This window comes from Mustelus asterias, chromosome 27 (assembly GCF_964213995.1).
Source record: "Mustelus asterias chromosome 27, sMusAst1.hap1.1, whole genome shotgun sequence".
NCBI classification, from domain to species: Eukaryota; Metazoa; Chordata; class Chondrichthyes; order Carcharhiniformes; family Triakidae; genus Mustelus; species Mustelus asterias.
In genome coordinates this window covers 2271560-2288091 of record NC_135827.1, presented here as the reverse complement: position 1 = coordinate 2288091, position 16532 = coordinate 2271560, and the positions used below count along the sequence as shown (strand labels likewise).

Sequence of the window (16532 nt, the reverse complement as noted above, 5' to 3'; positions counted from 1 at the left end):
ATTGGATGATGCTTGACTGTGGACCAAAGACATTTTTCCCTATTTTCAATGTTTTTATATCTGGTGAAGAGAAACGTTCAAGACAAATGAAATTTAAAAAACATCTTTTTAATGTCCCAGTGATTTTTCTCCAGGGTCACAATCAGCAGTGATCTGGAGATTGATGTTGAATTCCTGGAGACCCCAGGCCAATCCCAGACGCTGCGGAGGAAGGAAGGGGTCCTTGCAGCCTCCAGAAGAGAGGTTGAAGATCATTTTTTAAAATTATAAAATCACTGCTGAGAGGAAACATCCGAGGCAAGTGCTGGTACCTTCCCTGCCTGCAGTCCCCTCTGCTTAGAAAAACATTTCCCCCAAACCACCAGCTGCTGCTGCAAGATGGCCTCCATTTACTTTGCGGCCTCCCCACTGTCATCAGAAAAGTTGAGCACTGACTCGGAGCAGGAAGCCTGTCTGCTCTCTTCCCTGGTGGTAAAATTCCCCAACAACAGGAACATGACTGTGGAAATGATTCCCCCAATTTCACCAGTCGCCTGCTTTGTTCCAGGCTGGTGTGGTCTGGAGAAATTCTCTTCAAAAAACATCCACTCGATCTCCCAGTTTCTGTCCACCCAATCTCCCAGATTCTGTCCACTCGATCTCCCAATTTCTGTCCACTCAATCTCCCAGTTTCTGTCCACTCGATCGCCCAGTTACTGTCCACTCGATCTCCCAGTTTCTGTCCACTCGATCGCCCAGTTTCTGTCCACTCGATCTCTGCATCTCTCCTTCAGCAGAGCTAGGGACCTGAGGTTGACTTGTGGTGAACTCTTTCCACTGTGCTCACTGAGGTCCCAGTGCAGAGCCCTCGCACTAACTGGACCAGGATGGGAGCTGATTTCTGTACTGGTGCTTGGGAAGATTAAAGTGGGGCATCTTCTGGAGGGGCTTTTTCTCCCCTTAGCCTGTGTGAAAGCAGTGCCTGAGTCATCTGATGGACCTAAAAAAGATCAGAAAGACAGAAGGGTTAGGATGTGTGGGCAATAGCAAGTGAGGAACATGTGATTGAGAGGGAGAGAGTGTGAGGCAGTGACTGAGAGAGAGTGAAAGCAGAGAAGGAAAGATGGATTCCCAAACACTGTGAAGCTGTGACCTCCAGCCTGACCATCTCTAAAGCTGCATGCCCTCTCTCTAGCAATGATGTTGATGGCTATGTTCCCTTTTGGTATCAGGATGTGTGTTGTAATGGGATTTTCTCCTGTTTGCCCTAAGGAATCAATTAGAAATGGGTAATAAACATTGCGACCTTGTCAGCAAGACCCATATCCCAAGAATGAATTTTAGAAGCAATCAGGGGAACCTGGTTCTCTGATGTAGCTACAGAGATGGTTACAGACCAGTGAGGAACATGAAGGAACTCATCTTTCTTTCAGTAAGGTCAATGGGTGCATGACAAATCAGCCAGCAGAGAGGCATAAGCAAGTCAGAGCCAGCGCCCTCGCTCTCTGGGACCAGGTTGTAGTGAAGGAAGAAAGTTAATGTGTTGGAAAATTGGAATTGAGATAAATCAGGCATGATGTGAATATGACGGGGTAGGTTCAAGGGCCACATGGAGTACTCACTCCTATTTCTTAGTGCTTAGGAATGCAGGCAGGAAGTGGCGTAAAGTGTCCTGTTGCGATTGGAGAGGTTTTGGAAGCAAGAGAGAGAGCTTTGCAAGTGTAGGAGCTAAAGTGGGTTAGCTCCGGAAGGCATGCTGGAGTAAGAGAGACATAAACAAAGTAAGAACTACAATCTTGATGAGGTCATTAAGTTTGTTAAACTGGCTTTAAAGATCTTTGGGACACCCTCAGGTTGTAAAGGTGTTATAAAAATGCAGGTTCCTACATTATTGATCTTGCTATGGTCTGTGAGCTCTGACCTCTCCTAAACTGTAAATATTTGTGCCAATTTATCCTTTCTCCATCCTTGTGTTAAAATGAAGATTAAAATCTACTCAAATCAACCTTAACAGCAGCTCCATCTCTTCCCTTGCTCCTTCTAGAGCTTAAACGTCTCGAGTTACTTTCACCTCTCATTTACTCAGAGCACAGACCTCATTCTTTCTGCCAATGTTTCTGAAATTAAACAGGTTAATACAGTGAAGCTTTGGAACCACTATCCTGTTTCAGAAGCGTCTTGATGATATTGACAATGACACACTGAAGACTGGTGGTTACTATTGGTTTCAAAACTCATTGGATGACCCAACTAACACTTCAACGTTAATTCTGCAAAACAGAGGGGGGGGGGGAGAGAAATAAACTGGAACCAACCACTCCTGTCACGATCCAATTCCCTTCTTGTCCACAATCATTGTGGTTTTTTGGGAAGCTATGTGCATGTTTCCGAGCCCCTTTAGCATGTGGTCAATTTAATGAACCAGCAGCTGGCTTCAGTGGGTTAAAATAAAGAGGATTTATTCATACACTCAGCCTGAAAATCTAAATGCTACACCAGTCACACAGTACACACTCAAAAAAAATACAATTAAAGAAAATAGTGCACTTCTACAAGTGTTAAATCAAAATAATAGTGAAGACTTCACGTGGTTGCCTTATTGTAGATCAATCATTACAGGCCCCATTAAAAAAATTGTATTTGTAGTTCAGATGGGTTCAAACAGTTGAAGTCAGATATCTGAATTGTTGCAGGATTCACTTGAAGCGAATGAAAGTTCAGTATGTTGCAAAGTGAGGTACTTGTAGTTTTTGTGGAGATCAAATTTCTTCAAAGATGTACTTGAAGCTTTGAATCAGGATAAAAGGCTTGTAAAGATTTCAAGGCCTCCCAGTTCCTAAAAGCAAAGTTGACACTGCCTTTTCTGCAGTTGCTGTCTGTTGCAGAGTGTCACATTGAGTTCAGTGTGTTCTTTAAGCCTTTTCTCCTACGTAATTGTTTTACTGGTGTTTGTTGAGGGTTCTGAGCGTGTGCGGGCTCTTAGTCTGCAAGAGAATGTTTTGTAAGCAAGACCTGTTTATCCGTGCTCCTGTTTCATTGTTATTACTATTCTGTTGAGTTACTTTTATTGTTAAACTTTATTATTTTATTATATAAAGAAGATCATTCTTTTAAACAGTGCATTCGACTACCTTATTGTGGTGTCAGGTTACACATCTTTCTGGCAATGAGGAGAAAGCGGAAAGTGAAAACAACAATTTTTGATGTTTGGCAGAACATCATGAGGTTGCATACAGTGAGTAGCTAATTTACATTGTGAATTTATTCAATAGAATTTCAAATTAGCAGAACCATGGCTACATTCGAGGCAGTCAGCGAGTCCAATGAGAGAAGCGAGGACTGGGCTGAATACACGGAGAGGTTGCTGCATTTATTTTTTGCGAATGGAATAGAAGGCGCAGTGAAGCAGCATTCGATTCTGAGCGTGTATGGATAAAGACTTACAGGTTTCTAAGGAATCTGGCCAAGCCATGGAAAGCAGGGGAGATTTCACTTGCCAATTTAGTTGCTCTAGTAGACAATTAGCATAACCCAAATACTTCTGAGATTGTTCAAAGCTTCAAAATTCATAGCCATTTTCGAAAAGCGGGTCAGTCAGTAGCCAATTTTGTGGCAGAATTATGCAAGCTTTCAGAACACTTTGATTTCGGAGCAGTTTTGGAAGATATGCTTAGAGATAGGCTGATCTGTGGCATTAACAAGAACAGTGTTCAGCGTTGGCTGTTGAGAGTGACGCCATACTTATCTTTCAGAAGGCTCTCGAAATTTCTCAGGGCATGGAAATGGCTGCCAGCATTGTTAAAGATATTCAGAAGGGTAATGGTGATGCGCAGATTTGGGGGGTTGCAGGGGGGCGGGGGGGGGGGGGGGGGGTTTGTGGGTGGCGGTGGGGGTGGTTGTACCGCTCCAGGTACAGAAAGAAGCGGAAAGATGAAAGGTGAAAGCAATGGCTGTTTTTGGGGTGGAAGGTCACATTATGTGAATCATTGCAAGTTAATGGGTGCTGTTTCTCACCAATGCAGCAAGAAGGGCATTTAGTGAAAGGCAAGGCGAAGGCTAGGCAAGAACATTTAATTTTGAAGAAGTCTCAAGCAGCTCTGCAACACGTGGAAAGTTTGGAGCAGGCAGGGGAGCATACTTACAAAGAACAGTACAGTCCAGGACCAGGCCCTACGGCCCATCAAGCCTGTGCCCACACTTGACACCTTCCTAAATAAAGACCTTTTGCCTCTACATGATCTGTATCCCTCTATTCCCTGCCTATTCATCTATCTGTCAAGATGTCTCTTAAATGTTGCGATTGTATCTGTTTCTACCACCTCCTCTAGTAGCACATTCCAGGCACTTACCACCTTCTGTGTAAAAGAAGTTGCCTCTCACATCTCCTTTAAACTTTCCCCCTTTCACCTTAAACCTATTATTGACATTTCTATCTTGGGAAAAAGACTCCAACCTCCATTCTATCCATACCTCTCAGTTTTGCAAACTTCTATCAGGTCTCCCCTCAGCCTCCGACGTTCAAGTGAAAACAAACCAAGTTTGTCCAATCTCTCCTCATAGCTAATATCCTCCAAACCAGGCAACATCCTGATAAACCTTTTCTGTATCCTCTCCAAAGTCTCTGCATCCTTCTGGTAATGTGACGACCAGAACTGTACGCATTATTCCAAATGTGGCCTAAGTAAAGTTCAGTACAGCTGTAACATGGCTTGACAATTTTTATACTCTACACCCTGACCGATGAAGGCAGACATGCACCTTCTTGATTACCTTATCCACTTGTGTTGGCACTTTCAGGGAACTGTGGACCTGTACGCCTAGTTCCCTCAGTATGTTAATGCTTCTAAAGGTTCTGCCATTTACTGTATACTTTGATTTGATATGATTTATTATTGTCACATGTATAAACATACAGTGAAAAGTATTGTTTCTTGTGCGCTATACAGACAAAGCATACTGTTCATAGAGAAGGAAACGAGGGAGTGCAGAATGTAGTGTTACAGTCAAGACTCTTCCCTCCTGCATTAGACTTTCCAAAATAATCACCTCACATTTGTCTGGATTAAATTCCATCTACTATTTCTCCGCCCAAGTCGCCAGCCTATCTACATCCTGCTGTATCGTCTGGCAATCCTCCTCACTATTTGCAGCTCCCCCAATCTTAGTGCGTCTGCGAACTTACTAATCAGACCACCTCCATTCTCCTCCAATCCATTTATTTATATACACATATAACAATAGGGGTCCCAGCACTGATCCCTGCGGAACACCACTGATCACAGATCTCCAGTCAGAAAAACACCTTTCCACCGCTATTCTCTGTCTTCTATGGCCAAGCCAATTCTGTATCCATCTTACCAGCTCACCGTTGATCCCATGTGACTTCATCTTCTGTATCATTCTGCCATGAGGGACCTTGTCAAAGGTCTTGCTAAAGTCCATGTAGACAACATCCACCGCCCTCCCTCATCAATCATCTTTGTCACATCTTCAAAAAACTCAATCAAGTTTGTGAGACACGACCCCCCCCCTCCCCGCATAAAGCCATGCTGCCTATCATTAATAAGTCAATATTTTTCCAAATGTGAGTAAATCATGTCCCTAAGAATCTTCTCCCAAAAAATTCCCTACCATTGACAAAAGGCTCACCTGCCTGTAATTTCCTGGACATGGTACAACATGTTTAATGCTAATGAGAGGGGACCGGAGCCTGTTTATACCCCAGTGGTGGTGGGTGGAAACCAAATCAAGATGGAGGCAGCACAGGAGTCTCCACATCCATAATTAGTGAAGAGATCGAGAGTCAACGTGGGACTCTAAACGAATGCCAGCCCATACTCCAGCAGAGATTAATCTTCGGACATACAACGGAGAGTTTATACTTTTGCTCGAGGCATTGGAAGTCCATATTGCGTTTAACGGTCAAGAAGCAAGGGCACACCTCCTTGTGGTCAAAGCAAAGGGGTTGGGTTTGCTAGGGCGTGACTGGCTCAGCAAAATTCCATTGAAGTGGGGCTTTGAAATGAGATCAAGCACATGAGGATGACCGAGGATGTTGTTAGGAAGTATTCGGATGTGTTCAAGAATGAACTGGGTACATTGCTTGGTACTACTGTGAAGTTTTACGTAGATCCTCAGCGTACTCCTCGCTTTTTCAAGCCCAGAATAGTGCCCTAGACCATGCGAAGGAAAGTGGAGGAGGAGTTGGAACGGCTGCAAAGGCTTAGAATCTTGAGCCTATTCAGTTTTCTCATTGGACAGCTCCAATTATTCCTGTCCTTAAAATGTGCATATGTGGTGACTACGAGCTGGACACGGGGGCGGCATGGGGGCTACCATTGTTGTCTCACAGCACCAGGCACCCAGGTCCAATTCTGGCCTCAGATGACTGTCTTTGTGGAGTTTGCACGTTCACCCCGTGTCTGCGTGGGTTTCCTCCCACAGTCCAGAGGGTTCAGGTTCGGTGGATGGGCTATGCTAAATTGCCAATCTTAGTGTCCCAGAATGAGTGGGTTGGGGGATTAGCGGGGTAAATACATAGCATTACGTGGATAGGGCCTGGGTGGGATGCTTTATTGGAACTTCGATGCAGACTTGATGGGCTGAATGACCTCCTTCTGTACCATAGGGATTGTATGAGTCTGAGGAAGATTCCAAGCAGTAGGTGACTATCAACACACATAAAGGTTTGTTCATGTGCAATCATTTGGTTTTTAGCGTATCGTCCAGTCCAGCAATCTTTCAAAGGATGATGGACAACCTGTTACAAGGCATTCCTCATTTGCAGCCTACATGACACTTTAATTACACGGAAGACTAAGGAAGAGCATCTCCGCAATCCGGATCGAGTTGTAGAATGGTTATCAGAGGCTGGACTGCATCTGAAGAGGCGCACATGCATTTTCCAGGCAGAAAGTGTAGAATATCTAGGCCACAGAATCACTGCATAAGGCTTATCTCTTGTGGAGGAGAAAGTTTGAGCCATTAAGGAAAATCCAAGCCAGGAATGTGTCAGAGCTCAGGTCATTTGTGGGCTTGTGAACTATTGTGGAATGCTAAAACCAAATGGGAAAATGCTGGAAAATCTCAGCAGGTCTGCAGCACCTGTAAGGAGAGAAAAGAGCTGACATTTCAGTCCAGATAACCCTTTGTCAAAGCTAAAAGGCATAGAAAGTTGGAGATATTTATACTGCAGGGTGAGGGAATGAAAGATGAGTCATAGCCACAAAAACAAGGGGAAAGATTAAGAAGTGCTAATGGCAGTCCATTGAGAGAATAGAAGGTGCGAATGACCAAACAGCAAAGAAGCTGAAATCAGAGGGTAAGCTGTGACAGAAGATTGGGGGGGGGGGGGGGGGGAAAGAAGAGGTAAATTGAGAAAAAAGGGGTAAGGGGAAGCAAAGGGGGAGAAAATGTAAGAAAAGGGGAATAAAATTGGGGAAAGAGTGGAGGAAAAGAAAAATAAAGCAAGACAATAAAGAAATAAAAGGTAGAGAACAGTTAAAAATAAAATGAAAACAAAGAGGTCGAGGTGGGGTAGAGCTAATCATCTGAAGTTGTTGAATTTGATGTTGAGACCGGAAGGCTGTAAAGTGCCGAGCCGGAAGATGAGATGCTGTTCCCCCAGTTTGCGTTGAGCTTCACTGGAACATTGCAGCAGGCTAACGACAGGCATGTGGGCATGGGAGCAGCATCATGTGTTAAAATGGCAAGCAACCGGAAGGTCAGGGTCCTGAATGCTTTGCTGAGCACCTTCGGTCTGTGCACAATCACCCAGTCTACGCTTGGTCTCTCTGATATAGAGGAGACCACATTGGGAGCAGTGAATGCAATAGACCAAATTGAAAGAGGTGCAAGTGAAACGCTGCTTAACCTGGAATGAGTGTTTTGGACCTTGGATGGTGAGCATGAAGAGGTAAAGGGACAGGTGTTACACCTTCTGCGATTGTGCCATGGTGACGGGAGAGTGGACTAGGTTATCCTCGAGGGAACGGTCTCTGCGGAATGCTGACAGAGGGAGTGAAGGGAAGATGTGTTTACTGGTGGCATCACGCTGGAGTTAGCAAAAATGGCGGTGGATTATGCTTTGCATGCGGAGGCTGGTGGGGCGAAATGTGAGAACAAGGTTCACCAGGTTGATACCAGAGATGAGGGGTGTTGATTATGAGGAGAGACTGAGCAGATTGGGTTTGTACTCGTTGGAATTTAGAAGACTGAGGGGGGGATCTTATAGAGACCTATAAGATAATGAAGGGGCTGGATAGGGTAGAGATGGAGAGATTGTTTCCACTGAGAAAGGAAGCTAGAACTAGAGGGCACAGCCTCAAAATAAAGGGGGGTCAGTTTAGGACAGAGTTGAGGGGGAACTTCTTCTCTCAGAGGGTGGTGAATCTCTGGAATTCTCTGCCCACTGAAGTGGTGGAGGCTACCTCGTTGAATATGTTTAAATCACGGATAGATGGATTCCTGATCGGTAAGGGAATTAGGAGTTATAGGGATCAGGCGGGTAAGTGGAACTGATCCACTTCAGATCAGCCATGATCTTATTGAATGGCGGGGCAGGCTCGAGGGACTAGATGGCTTACTCCTGCTCCTATTTCTTATGTTCTTATGTTCTTGTCAGATGTGTCTACAGTGTTGGCACCACTGAATCAACTTCAGCACAAAGAAACCAAATGGAATTGGGAGTCCACACAGAAGAAGGTTTTCAAGGTTGTGAATCGGCTAACCCACAAATCCACTTTGATCCAGACAGGGAACCGATCCTGTTGTGTGATGTCTTGTCCTATAGTGTGTAGGTGGTACTTTCTCATCTAATGGAGGATGGGTCTGAAAAACCCATCGGTTTTGTATCTAGGACACTGACAAAGGATGAAAAGGGATATTCACAGGTGGACAAAGAAGATCTAGCTGTTGTTTTTGCAGTGAGGAGATTCTATCAGTAGCTCTATTGTTGTTCATTCACCAAATGTACCGACCACAAGTCCTTGATGAGTATTTTCAGTGAGTCAAAGTGCATTCCTCTCATGGCCTCAGAAAATGCAAATGCATTTTGAGTCATCTCGCTTTATCAGATTTACCATCCAAGGTATTGTGTCCCCAAAACAATTTTCTTACTAGAGAGACTTGTCCAATCTCCAGTGAGTGCAAAGCAGATTAAGCAGTGACAGAGAGCCTATTTTATCACAAGTTAAAAGATTTCTGATGCAAAGATGACCAACTATTATTGAAGATGATGAGTTGAAACCTTACGTGAAGCGTAGGGATGAGTTCAGTGTGCAGGATGGATGCATGCTGTGGGGATCAAGAGTGGTTGTTCTTCTCCCTGGTCATTCGCAAGTCACGGATGAAATTCATGAGCCTCATCCAGGTGCCTCTAGAATGAAAAGTCGAGCCAGGTCATGTATTTGGTGGCCTGGTATGGATCTGGACTTGGAGAACAAGGAAGTGTCTTGTTCCACTTGTCAAATAAACCAGAAGGTGGTGCCACCCGCACCACTTCATCCTTGGAAGTGGCCTGATAGAGCAAGGTCCAGACTTCATCTAGACATTGCGGCACCTTTCATGTTTTTGCTTGTTGTCGAGGCACATTTGAATGGTTGGAAGTTCATATCATGAATATTATTACAATTCCTGCTACCATTGAGAAGCTACTTCAAAATTTTGCAACTCACGGTTTACAAGATTTGCTTGTTTCGGATAACGACATTATGTTTACACACGTTATTTCAAAAATCATTGCAAAAGAATGGTACAGGTCATGTGTGTATTGCACTGTTTCATCTGGTTTTGAATGGTTTGGCAGCGTGAGCTGATTGAAGAGAATGGCAAGTGAAAGCTCTCCTGATTTTTAGTCCAGCATCACATCATGCCACAATCCACAACCAGGCTCTCTGGCAGAATTGTTGTTGAGTAGAAGGCTGAAGTCTCACCTAGATCTGCTTCATCCAGATCTCAGAGCGACTGAGCAGGAGACAAGAAAATCAAAAGGAGTGACACAACCATCACACCAAAGAGAGTCAGTTCAAACCGGATGGACAGGTTTATATCAGGAACTTTGGTAGCAACCAGAGGTGTTTACCGGGAATAATTTTAAATCAGTGTGGGCCAATATCTTGGGTTGTGAGACTGCGAAAGGGAAGAGCTGTTCGCAGACACCAAGATCATATTCATTTATGGTTTGACCCAAAGTCAGGAGACGTTTCCAAGTCAGTAACCATTACAGCTAACATGGCAGAAGGTTCTAGATCCACCATTACAAGATTCACCAGTATTAGTGCATAGGTCACAAAGCAACTACAAGGCTGACAAACTTTTGTATAATTAAGACATTATTTTCACTGTCGCCGAATGGGAGATTGAAATATAGGGGGCGGGGTGAAGAGAGGTGATACAGAGCCTCATTTTCAGTTCAATGTTCATATAAGTCTTTTCTCCTACGTAATTGTTTTACTGGCATCTGTTGAGATTGTGAACATGTGCAGGTTTGGCAGGCTTTTAATCTGCAAGACAGTGTTTTGAAACAAAACCTGTTTTACTAGTGCTCCCGTTTTCATTATTATTACTGCTCTGCTGAGTTACTATTGCTAAGTCTCATTATTTATTTATATAAAGAACACCATTCTTTAAATAATGTATTGACTACCTTTATTGTGGGCTCAAGTTACTAACCCTCTCTTTCAGCATCTTCCACAGACTGCCCAGATCTTTTCCGGGGTCTAGGAGTAATAAAGGATTTCAATATCAGAAGCCAATTTCAGTCACATGACCAAGTCATTGTCCACCTAATGAAACACTATATCATTGATATACTATAGGAGATCAATGGTGGTCTTGCATATTTATCTTTGTCTCTTCAGTTCTTTAGTGAAGCATTGATCTTAGAGATAAATGTCTAGAGGGCTATTGATTTTAAGCTTTGAGTTAATCATAAGATAATAGCACATGCAAATCCCACTGGTAGCATTCATTTTGGTACGCCCGTTCCGGGGGAAGGCCCGCACCCAACACTTACAACTTTTGGAAAGCTGGAAATCGTCTGTGTTGATGGTGCAAGTATCACCTGACACTTTGCAGCTATTTTCACCGCCTTGGCAATGTCCTTTTAAAAAATAAAAGTCAGTTCCAGAAACTTCCATAGGTTCACAGTCCATATTTGAAGTTATGAATAGGACACAACTTCACTGGGCACAACAGAAAGATGAGGGATTTGCAACAGGAACAGCACTGTCCCCATTTATATTAGGTCCTTCACTGCACAATGATTATTAGAAAAGTGGACTAGTTAGTTATTTAGACCTTGGAGAAGAGTACATGTGGATTAGCTAATGATTTTCACAATTATGTGTCTTGTATTGAAGTGTTCTCTTTTAACAAAAGTGCTCGATGTTACTGACTTGATAGGGTTCATTCTAGCAGTGTGTTGTGTGAATATTGTGGTCATATAGTTTTGAGTATCAATCTGCAAAACCTTCCTTGGATGGCTGTGGCTTGAGAGAGGAGAATGTGCAATGAGACCTGGGTGTCCTCAGACAGTAAGGTAAGCATGCAGGTGCAGCAGGCAGTAAAAAAGGCAATTGGTATGTTGGCCTTCTTAGCAAGAAGATTCAAGTACAGGAGCAGGGATGTCTTGCTGCAATTATACAGGGCCTTAGTGAAATCATACCTGGAATACTATGTGCAGTTTTGGTCTTGAGTGAGGAAGGATGTTCTTGCTGTAGAAGGAATGCAGTGAAGGTTTACTAGACTGATTCCTGGATGGCAGGATTGACGTACAAGGAGACATTGATTGCATTAGGATTATATTCACTGGAGTTCAGGGGAATGAGGGGGGTTTCTCATAGAAACATATAAATTCCGGACAAATGTGAGGTAATGCATTTTGGAAGGTCTAATACAGATAAGAAATATACAGTAAATGGCAGAACCCTTAGGAGTATTGATAGGCAAAGGGATCTGGGTGTACAGGCACACAGGTCACCAAAAGTGGCAAGGCAGGTGGAGAAGGTAGTCAAGAAGGCATACAGCATGCTTGCCTTCATTGGCTGGGGTATTGAGTTTAAAAATTGGCAAGTCATGTTGACGCTTTATAGAACCTTAGTGAGGCCGCACTTGGAATATAGCGTTCAATTCTGGTTACCACACTACCAGAAGGATGTGGAGGCTTTGGAGAGGGTGCAGAAAAGATTAACCAGGATGTTGCCTGGTATGGAGGGCATTAGCTATGAGGAGAGGTTGGAGAAACTTGGTTTGTTCTCACTGGAGCGACGGAGGTTGAGGGGAGACCTGGTAGAAGTCTACAAGATTATGAGAGGCATGGACAGAGTGGACAGTCAGAAGCTTTTTCCCAGGGTGGAAGAGTCAATTACTCGGGGGCATAGGTTTAAGGTGCAAGGGGCAAGTTTTAAAAGAGATGTACAAGGCAGAGCTTTTACACAGAGGGTGGTGGGTGCCTGGAACTCGTTGCCGGGGGAGGTAGTGGAAGCGGATACGGCAGTGACTTTTAAGGGGCATCTTGACAAGTACATGAATGAGATGGGAATAGAGGGATATGGTACCCGGAAGCATAGGGGGTTTTAGTTAAGTCAGGCAGCATGGTCGGTGCAGGCTTGGAAGGCCGAAGGGCCTGTTCCTGTGCTGTAATTTTCTTTGTTCTAACAGGGCTAGGCAGGGTAGGTGCAGTAAGGATGTTCCCAATGGTCACAGTCCAAGGATATGGGGGAAACCATTCAGCTCTTGGGGCTAAAGGGATCAAAGAATATGGGGGGAAAGCAGGAGCAGGTTACCGATTTGGATGATCAGCCATGATCATAATGAAGTAGTACAAGACATTGATAAGGCCACACTTGGAATACTGTGTACAGTTCTGGTCACCCTATTATAGAAAGGGTATTATTAAACTAGAAAGAGTGCAGAAAAGATTTACTAGGATGGTACCAGTACTTGATGGTTTGGGTTATAAGGAGAGAGTGGATAGACTGGGACGTTTTTCCCTGAAGTGTAGGAGACTTAGGGGTGATCTTATAGAGGCCTATAAAATAATGAGGGGCATAGATCAGCTAGATAGTTGACATTTTTTCCCAAAGGTAGGGGAATCTAATACTAGAGGGCTTAGGTTTAAGGTGAGAGGGGTGAGATACAAAAGCGTCCAGAGGGGCAATTTGTTTCAGAGGGTGGTGAGTGACTGGAACAAGTTGCCAGGGGTAGTAGTAGAGGCGAGTACAATTTTGTCTTTTATAAAACATTTAGACAGTTACATGGGTAAGATGGGTATAGAGGGATATGGGCCAAATGAGGGAAATTGGGACTAGCTTACTGGTTAAAAAAAGGACACGTTGGGCCGAAGGGCCTGTTTCTATGCAGTACGTCTCTATGATTCTATGAATGGCAGAGCAGGCTCAAAGGGCTGAATGGCCTACTCCTGTTCATATTTTCTATATCTTCCAACACACACCAATGGCAGGTAGCAAGAACAGGAGAGATTCCTGGAGAGCCTCTACCATCACTATTCACAGCTCTGGCCATAAACATGCATGTAAAAGCATGTCACCACAGAAACAAAGTTCATTTGGAGGGGGAGGTTGGAGTATGCGCCTGGTTGGGATCAAGTTAGTGCCATGAGCACAGGGTTCAGTTCCTGTTCCGGTTGGGAGACGGGGACATGGGTGGATTCATGACCTGCCTCCTTGCCCTACACATGGTGGAGATCACTGCACCAGAGGATGGAACTGAAGCAGAAGATGGATAATTCTCTTGCAGTGGAAGTGAAGAATGTTTGTGTTCTTACTCTACATATGTGTCTGACCGTTGGCTCGCCCCCCCAAAATGGTCAGTCTCCCATGCGATGGATCAGCTGTGATTGATGATAATTTCATTGAAAAGAAAATAACGAATGTGGAAAATGAGATGTTGAAGGCTACAGGCGCGAGCAGGGAGATGAAGAAGAGTAGAGGTGTAAGCAGGGAGATGAAGAAGAGTACAGGTGTGAGCAGGGAGATGAAGAAGATTACAGGTGTGAGCAGAGAGATGAAGAAGAGTAGAGGTGTAAGCAGGGAGATGAAGAAGAGTACAGGTGTGAGCAGGGAGATGAAGAAGATTACAGGTGTGAGCAGAGAGATGAAGAAGAGTACAGGTGTGAGCAGGGAGAAGAAGAAGAGTACAGGTGTGAGCAGGGAGATGAAGAAGAGTAGAGGTGTGAGCAGGGAGATGAAGAAGAGTAGAGGTGTAAGCAGGGAGATGAAGAAGAGTAGAGGTGTGAGCAGGGAGATGAAGAAGAGTAGAGGTGTGAGCAGGGAGATGAAGAAGAGTAGAGGTGTGAGCAGGGAGATGAAGAAGAGTAGAGGTGTAAGCAGGAGATGAAGAAGAGTAGAGGTGTGAGCAGGGAGATGAAGAAGAGTAGAGGTGTGAGCAGGGAGATGAAGAAGAGTAGAGGTGTGAGCAGGGAGATGAAGAAGAGTACAGGTGTGAGCAGTGTGTTGACAGAGATGCAATATCTTTGCAAAGTGCTTTCACCAGTTGCTTTTTTACCAGGTACAACTAAATCAGTTGCTTTAATGCTTTTTTGATTCTACGTTCAAGAGGAGTATTCTTCATGAATATGTCTCTGCTGGTGATGAAACTGCAGTCTTGCAGAACTGAAAGAGACCTTCTGGAAAGATGATGCATCATTTGTAACTGTGATATCCTCTGACGTGAAGCAAATTGCGTGTCATTCTGCAGGGATTCTTCTCCTATAATCTTTATGGAAATGCTATAGACTCTTTAGTGACCCAGAATTATATAGTTCCTCTGCTGATGTTCAGGTAAATGAGTCTCTGCTATATCTCGAGAACGCTAGCTTGTCCAAAGTGTGCCATAGCTATAGCATCTTAACAACACTGATTACATTTTGATTTGATTGGGAAATTATGTCTTTCTTTTGTTGGAACTTTGTTGCCTATTTACGCTCACTTGGTTTGAATGCATCAATGATCTTTTCTATATTAATCGTGTCCTATAAGGGCCCTGATCACAGTTACTTTTGTTTGTTAACCCATTGTCATTCTAATTGGTCAAAACAAAAAGGTGCAGAGAACACCCTGCATCCTGGGAACACCAACAGAGAACTTATGAAAAAAGACATACTATTGAAGCTTTTTGTCTTTAACTCATCAGGACAGACACACAAGATAAACCAACAATAAAGGGAACAGCAATGTAAACTGCATGAGAAGAGAGTGCTGATTGGTTGACAAGTGGTTGGCAGAGGTGTCGCCACAGAGGATGAAGCCGAGAACTGGAGTTGAAGATTCTTAGAAAAGGTAAAATTACTCATACTGCTGTAGATATAATTGTAAATATGTCACAATAAAGTGAAGTGTATAAGATAGGAGCACGTAATTGGCATTGTGCACCATGGTGTAAGAGTGCATGAAAACTAACACAAACAATATTGGGAATCGGGTGTCTTAACTTAGCAATTTCACAAAGAATTAGGTCCACAGAGATACTGGACAATATACAATGAAACCTTTGAACAAAGGAGACTGATACTGACATGCTGACAGTGTGACTGTTGTTGAGTTTATGTACCAGTTGACATGTTGCAAAACGTGTTCGTGAAACAGAAATGCTCAATTCTTGCAGAGATTGCAGTCTACAGAAATGGTGAATGGATGGAGCACAAATGAATTCAGGGAAATGTTACTTTTGCTCACTTTACAGTTGATGGGGTAGGAGCCAACACTTCCAGCATCACCATTCACACCAGGTTAGGTTCAGGCTCTTTACTAATTCAGGATCTATCGAAGAAGGTGTTTTGGGGAAATAGAGGATATTGCATTTAACAGTGGTGAGAAAGAGGAAACGAGAGCAATGGGGCAGGCACAGAATACGAGAGTCTCCACACATCCAGTCCTTGCTCTTTGGGTTGGAGTGCTATATTTAAATTAATTGCAAGACACCAACTTGACATTAAGTTTAGATATTCATTCCCTGCACCTAAACAGTGATTCCTGGATTGCAGTTGCTACTGCTCAGGCCAGCATTTGTTACTCATCTCGACTTTCTCTGAATTGAGTACCTTGCTAGGCCACTCCAGAGGGTACTGAGAGACAACGCAATTGGTGTAGAGCTGCAGTTACAAATAGGCAGACGGAGTAAGAATGATAGGTTCCATTCTCTTAAGATCATTAGCAGAACAGTTGGATTTTTATAATGTTACAAATTCATGGTCATTTTTACAAATACCAGCTTTATATTTCTTGATTATTAGAAAAATAATTCAAATTTTCAAATTTCAAGGTAAGATTTGATTTTCCGTTCTCTGGAGCTTGGATGTAAAAGTTTCACTGCTCTAATACATTGTTCTCATTAACAACTTGAGTTTGGATATGCACCACAGCTTTATTTAGTAGAACAATTTTTAGATCTGATTAAGGCTTTGGATGGAAGTTACGAGGGAAGAGGCCTTGAGAAGGTTTTCAAAGATGGTGAGGCCTAGGGAATACCAGAGATTAGACCTAAGGAAGCTGAAGATTTTGGTATTTATGATGGGGTGGGGAGGATGAAGAGGA

The 16532-nt window shown here is 43.5% G+C and overlaps 1 protein-coding gene across 1 annotated transcript in view; it reads right to left on the bottom strand.

The window, feature by feature from the left end:
* Positions 1–885: 885 nt before the first annotated feature.
* The window catches only part of LOC144480062 (rho GTPase-activating protein 32-like), a 159999-nt gene continuing 144352 nt past the window's right edge, over positions 886–16532 (bottom strand). The window contains exon 17 of the mRNA XM_078199235.1: positions 886–979. The gene's annotated coding sequence lies outside the window, so the exon portion shown is untranslated. The remainder of the gene's footprint in view (positions 980–16532) is intronic.